The 6,000-nt window shown below is 54.8% G+C and overlaps 1 long non-coding RNA gene across 2 annotated transcripts in view; it reads left to right on the top strand.

Annotated features, from left to right (window-relative positions):
- Positions 1 to 230: 230 nt before the first annotated feature.
- LOC141732402 (uncharacterized) overlaps positions 231 to 6,000 on the top strand; it is a 52,337-nt gene continuing 46,567 nt past the window's right edge. Inside the window, exon 1 of one of the 2 annotated variants that reach the window (XR_012584089.1) lies at positions 231 to 690. This is a non-coding gene — a long non-coding RNA (uncharacterized LOC141732402). Of the gene's footprint in view, positions 955 to 6,000 lie in introns of both variants that reach the window. The other variant, XR_012584088.1, reaches the window with a different exon arrangement.

Genomic DNA, 6,000 nt, shown 5'->3' with positions numbered 1-6,000 from the left:
GCAGGGCGCGGCGGGGGGAGCGGGAGCGGGGTGCCGGGGTCCCAGGGCGGCGGCGGTGCGGGACGGGCGGAGGCGGGGGGGAGCCCCGCGGCGGTCAGGGCGCCGCACAGGTGCGGGGAGCAGCACCTGGGGGTGGCTCTTCCCTTCCCGATGGCATGTCCCCCGGAGAAAGAGGCAGGGAAGAAGTGGCCCAGCAGGAGCGGGGAGGGAGAAAGCGAAGGTTAGAGGAGAAAGTGCGTGTGAGAGAGGGAAAGGGGAAGAGAAAGAGGAGGAAGGCTCCGGGCTCCACCTCCCCGCTCGGCGCGGCGCTCCAGCTGCTCTCAAACCAACTGCTCAATTCTATTCACTGCCGCGACGGAACAAAAAAGTGGCTATTTATTAGAATACTTGTTTGGTATTGTTCCGTGCCACACAAAAGGCGTTTCATTATGTTGGGGTGGGGAGAAAAGCCCCTCTCTTTTTTTTTCCCTTTCCTTTTCTTTTTTTTTTTCTTTTCTCTCCAGAGCGAAACAATAACTTGAAATTGTCTCTAAAGTCTTTTCTATCAATAATAAATTTCATTTTCTTCTCGCTCTCCCGCTCTCCCTCTCTCCCCCTCTCCCGTGCAGGGTGTGTGTATGTGTGTGTGTGCGTGTGTGTGTGTGTGTGAGGGAGAGAGAGAGCGAGCGAGCGAGCGAGAGAGCGCGGATGGTGAGTGTGCGTGTGTCGCCGGGCACTGGTGGCTCGGGCACAGCCGCCTGGGAGCTGCGGCTGGGCGAGGGGCGAGGAGGAATGCTGGCCCGCCCCGCCGGGCTCGGCCGGGTCGCGCTGCCCTGCGCCTGCCCGGGCACGGTCGGCGGAAGGTGTGAGCTAGGCTAGAACAGAGGGAAAAAATAGTAATTAATAATTATAATAATAATAAGGCTGCCCCTTGAGCTGATATGTTGGGAGGAGGCTGGAACTGGAAGAGCAACTGTAAGTGTGCCTCTAACTTTTGAGGGGGTCTTCACCCTGTCTTGGGAAGGGAGGAGGGGAAGCCGGCGAGGGGAGGGCTTCCGAGTTACTTTTGCTGCAAAGGAGGGAAGAGCCGTTTGCAATCACTGGGTTATCGGCTGTGACACGGATTGGGGCGGGGGGGGGAGGAAGAGGCGGACGACGTTGTGGGGGGGACCGGGACGACAGTGTTTTGGGCTGCCCCCCTCCGCCTTCCCGGGGAAGACGCCTCACTGGGTTTTGAGGCGGGGGAGGGAGGGAGGGAAGCGGCGGCCGGGGCCGGGGGCTGCGGGCGGGCTGGGGCGGGGAGGGCGCCGGGGGCGGCGGCGCAGCGCTCGCTCCGGTTATACACGTTCCGAAATTAACATGTTGGTGCGCGGGTGCCATTTAGTGAAAGGTGTTTTGGGCAAAGAATCAATTTCGCTGTGACTGACCGATGGGCTTGGCCGTATTAATACTGCCAAAAAAGGGAAATCAATAGGCAGAGCAGCCCTCAGCTATTACAACTAATGCCTGCTTAATCTCTGCCCCTCGGAGCGAGCATTCACATGGGCTCTTAGCATTGCTAATGCGGCCGGGCTGAGCCCGGCTCCATCTTCCCAGGGAACACGGGATCCCTGGATCCCGTCCCCTGTGAAGGTGACAGCTGCCGGGACCTTTCCTTGGGGAGGCTGTGCCCGGCTTCTCCAAGTAAAGTCCCGGCGAAAAGAAACTCCCGGAGGTTAGGGCTACCTGGGACGGTCCGACTCGGGGTCTTACCCTCTCTCCCTAGCTCCAAGCTGGCTGTACAGCTTCACCCCATTCCCATAAAGTATCGGGATGCTCAAAAGGTGAAATGTTTTTTTTTTTTTCCCCTCTTATTTGCCGGTGGTGTTTGGGGTCGATCAACAGGCAATGGAGCAAGGCTGTGCATCTATCGATCAGGGAGGGGACGGGTTTTGGCTGAATCTCTTTTCAGAAACAGGTGTTTAAACATGATAGCGGCTCCAGTCAATTAACCCATTAAAAACCCGTTTTATCGCATTGATTCCCGCAGGCTGCCATAAAAGGTTGTGGTTTGAAAGCCTCTTTGTTAAAGGAGGGGGGTGTGTGTGGATGGATAGATGGATGGATGGGGGGAAGGGTGCAAATTGTCCCCAAATGTACAGTACCGAGCAGGCGAGCAAGATGCCAAACTACCGTTTCTTGTTTGCCTTCCCACCGAGCCAGGCTGCCCCGGCATCTCATCTCATCCCCACGGAGCCGGGCCCGGGAGCGGCCGGGGCGGAGACGGGACGTCTCACCTCCGCGGAGGGGCTGGCGGCTGCGCAGCCCCCCGTGGCCAAAGTTGACACGTCCCCCCTCGGGAAAGGGGGCTCCCGTGGCAGGGGAAGGGGCAGGGAGCCACCCGCCCGGGGAGGAGGGGTCGGGCCGGGGCGGGCTGAGGTTGCAGCTGAACTGTCACCCTGGAAAGTTGCAAGCGTCGTTATTCCCTAAACAGGACGGTCTTTGGACAACCCGCACCACCCACCCACCCCCCCTACACACACACACACGCGCACACACACACACCGGCACCTTTTTCAGGTTTGCCAGGGATAGCGCTATAAAAGATTTATTTCCTAAAGCCGTGTTATTATCCCGCCTTACGGGGACGACCAGGGAATCCGTGTAAGGGTAATATGAAGTATCAGTCAGTGATCTGGTGAAAAACAGATCGGTGAAAATCACCCCTTTTCCAAAAGGCAAATAAGGACTGGATCCCGGCTCTGGCCAAGCAGCCGGTATCTCCAGTTGGTGGGAAGGAAAACGGGTTTTTCTCCTCGCTTCACTGGGGTTCGTTATCCGCCTTCCCATGGCCGGAGTGCTGCACTGGATGGAGCAAGAGGATCATGTATTTCCTCTGGGTACCTTTAATTTCCAGACTAGCGGTCTGACATCACTCAGATGTTTCTAGTTTTCCTCTTGTTTGCTGTTTTCTGATGTAAACGCTGTATGCGACTGAAAAGGTTTGAAATCGTGTCAAAGTGATGTTTTAATCTCATTGAAAAGTGTATTAAAGGAGAAGATGTAATTTGTGTGGGCTGTTTCGATGAAAGGAGAGATTGGAGTGGATGATACTTTCGCTCTCCTGTGAACCTCATGTCATGTTTGTATTGAAGCCTGTGTAGCTAATCTAATTTGCAATAACAGCATGGCCTGCAAGAAAGAAGCTTCTATATGGTTTCTTTCTTTCGTCGTTTATTTTTTACACAAATTCTTTCTGACTTGGCCTGAATGATGCCTTTGCAATTTGGGGATAACTGACGAGGATGCAAACGAGAAATAATTCCTTAAAAAAAAAACCCCACTTCTCCAAGCGATGCGCCGCAGACAAACATCCAGGTTGCCCTGCTGTAACTGGGATGCCGCACTTCGGCTTGTGAAGCTCTTTTTTCGTGACTGACATTTCAACAGCGCAATTTTAAAGATTAACTTCGTAATAACTCCCGTGTCGTACCACTCCGACGAGCTCTCCATCCCCGCAGCTCTTCTTTTTCCTTTAAAAGTTTGCCGTTACAAAATCATACTTTCAAAATATTTTCCTTGTGGCAGAAAGTAAATTGCGGGGTAGATATTTTTTTGTCTACAGGGGCTCTCGATTAACACATCTTGTAAAAAGTATAATGTCTGGCCATCCCTTTAGATAGAAAACCCAAACCCTAGAAAATAAAACAGCGCAAATCCTCATCTCCCGCGAAATATTTTGCCATCTGATTAGCACATATTCCCGGCGTGTGTCTCAGTAATAATAATAAAAAAAAAATTAAAAAATCTGAACAGACTTGAAAATTACAACTTTTGTGTAATGTAAAAAGGTGTATTCAGCCTGTTAATTACAGGGGGTTGTGTCATTGGAATGTTATCAATGACCCGTTTAATTTTACTGTAATTACTGACAAAATAAGACAAGGATAGATCACAATACGGAATATTCCTCTTTCGGAACAATATTGTGCTGAAAGTCGAGCTAATACGTAACATAAACAAACATTTTTAGAAAACGCTCTTGGTGGCACAACTTCGTTAGGACCCGATTCTGCTTTCTCTACCCACTCGTCACCCCCACCGGAGTCAGGATCGGGCCCGTTTCAAGGCGAGGGGGCACTCGGTGTATCCTGCAAGGGTGAGGAAGGGGAGGGAAGCGGGGGGCGGACGGATTCTTCTCGTAGCGGGCTGACCGTCCCGCCGTCCCACCGCGTTGTGCCGGCCCCGGGGAGCCGCGCTGGGAGGTGACAACCCCCCCGGACCGCCGGGACCCGCCGTCGCGCTGGGGCGGCCGTCGGCTGCAGCGGAGATCAAACGTGCGGGGAGATCGATGCCAGTTCTCTTAGGCGCAACGAAAATGTAAAGCCCGTTCTCAAAGACAGTAAAAACTAGAAAGGAAGGAGCGAAAACAAGAAAGGCTGGGACATACAAACTCTTGGGAAAGGGAGGATGTATCGATACTGGGGAGGGGGTGGTGGTGATGCAGAATTCCTTTAGAAAAAAATGGCTTCAGCCGTCCTTTTATCTGACACAATAAATAAATAAATGGAAGTACCTACACGGAGTAGCCGGATGCCCTCTGGACGCTTTGATTTTTACGCGGAGCAGGCTGTCCCTGTACACCCCCCTGTGCTCCGTGTCGCGCCCCCTCCCCAGCGTGGCTCCCGGTGGCTCCCGGCAGTCCAGACCGGACCAGACCAGCTCCGCCGGCCCCGGGCGTGGAGGGCACCCGCCTGCTCTCACTTCAGAAACCTCTCGGCCCCGTCTCGTACCCACCCTCCGTGTTTCTACGCCGCGCCCCCCGCCTTTGCCCCGGGGCACCCCCGCCGGGCGGTCTCAGCGCCGGTGGTCCGGGCCGCCCCTTCCTCACGTTTTGCCAGCGCGGCGGTGGGCGACCCGTCTATTAGGGGGGAGTGATACAGGGAAAAGGGCCTGGGAGCCCAGCCGCCCCCCCCGAGCCGCTCCGGGGAGCCGCAGAGAGGGTCGCGCTAGTGTCGCGACAGCGCGGGGCTGTCCGGGAACGGCGGCCGGGAGCGGGGCGCGCCGGGGCGGCGGCAGGACAGCCCTTACCCTTGTCACGCTTCCCGTTGGTTGGCACGGTTCTCCTGGGCGAAGGGGGGAGACATTTCTCGTCAGGGAATTTTAGCCCTTTCCTCCCCCCCGCCCCCCCCCTTCCTTTTCCCCCCTTTCCCTTTCATTCATAAACCTGCTGGCTATAGACGCAGCTTGAATATTGACGTCTCTTCCCCCAACTGCTCCTCCGTTAACCCAATTACAGAATTCATCAAGAACTGTGTTGAATTATCTCTTTCCATACAGTATCAGCATTAGCCTAATTAAAAGCTATAATGTCTGATATAATGATTAAATCGTTAGCTCTGCTGTAGGGAAGCAATATTTTGTTTTCCCTTCAATTAGAAGCTGATTGAGGTTTTCAGAGCAGGTCAGCTGTGAAATTTGAATTATATGTGTGAGTACCGTTCACAGGGTGAGCCCCTACTCGAAAGCTCCAGAGATTCTCCAAACGCTTTTACCCAGCAAGCTGGGAAAAGACAACAAAACGCACAGAGAGCCTGTAGCTGATTTGGGACTGGGGCTGTAGGATCCCCCGGAACAGTTGATAGTGCTGGAAAAGGAAGCGGGACTTTATTCAGGCGCCCTTTTTCCTCCATCCCGTCGCGGCTGGGTAGCACTTCGTGTCCAAAACCAGGATCCCCGAGTCGCCAAGTCACCGACGCAGGAAGGGGCTTCCCCTCCCTCCCTCCCTCCCTTGCTTGCCCTCCCTGCTCCTTCCCGGTTGCTCGCTTTGGTCTAGGTAAAGACGCCCCGGGAGCGAGGGAGAAGTTTGTATTTCGCGCTGACCAGCTGGTTTTACAGTAAAGGGTCAGAGGAACTGCAAGCGATCCCCTCCCCCGGGCCCCCACTTCCCCGCCGCACACACACACACACTGTGTTTCAGACGGGGCTGGCGAGGGATCAGCCAGCGTCTCCCCGGAGGATCTCCCTCGAGCATCTCCCCGG

The sequence above is a fragment of the Larus michahellis genome, chromosome 1 (assembly GCF_964199755.1).
Source record: "Larus michahellis chromosome 1, bLarMic1.1, whole genome shotgun sequence".
NCBI lineage: Eukaryota > Metazoa > Chordata > Aves > Charadriiformes > Laridae > Larus > Larus michahellis.
The sequence above is the reverse complement of the archived record's forward strand: the minus strand, read 5'-3'. Positions and strand labels throughout refer to the sequence as shown.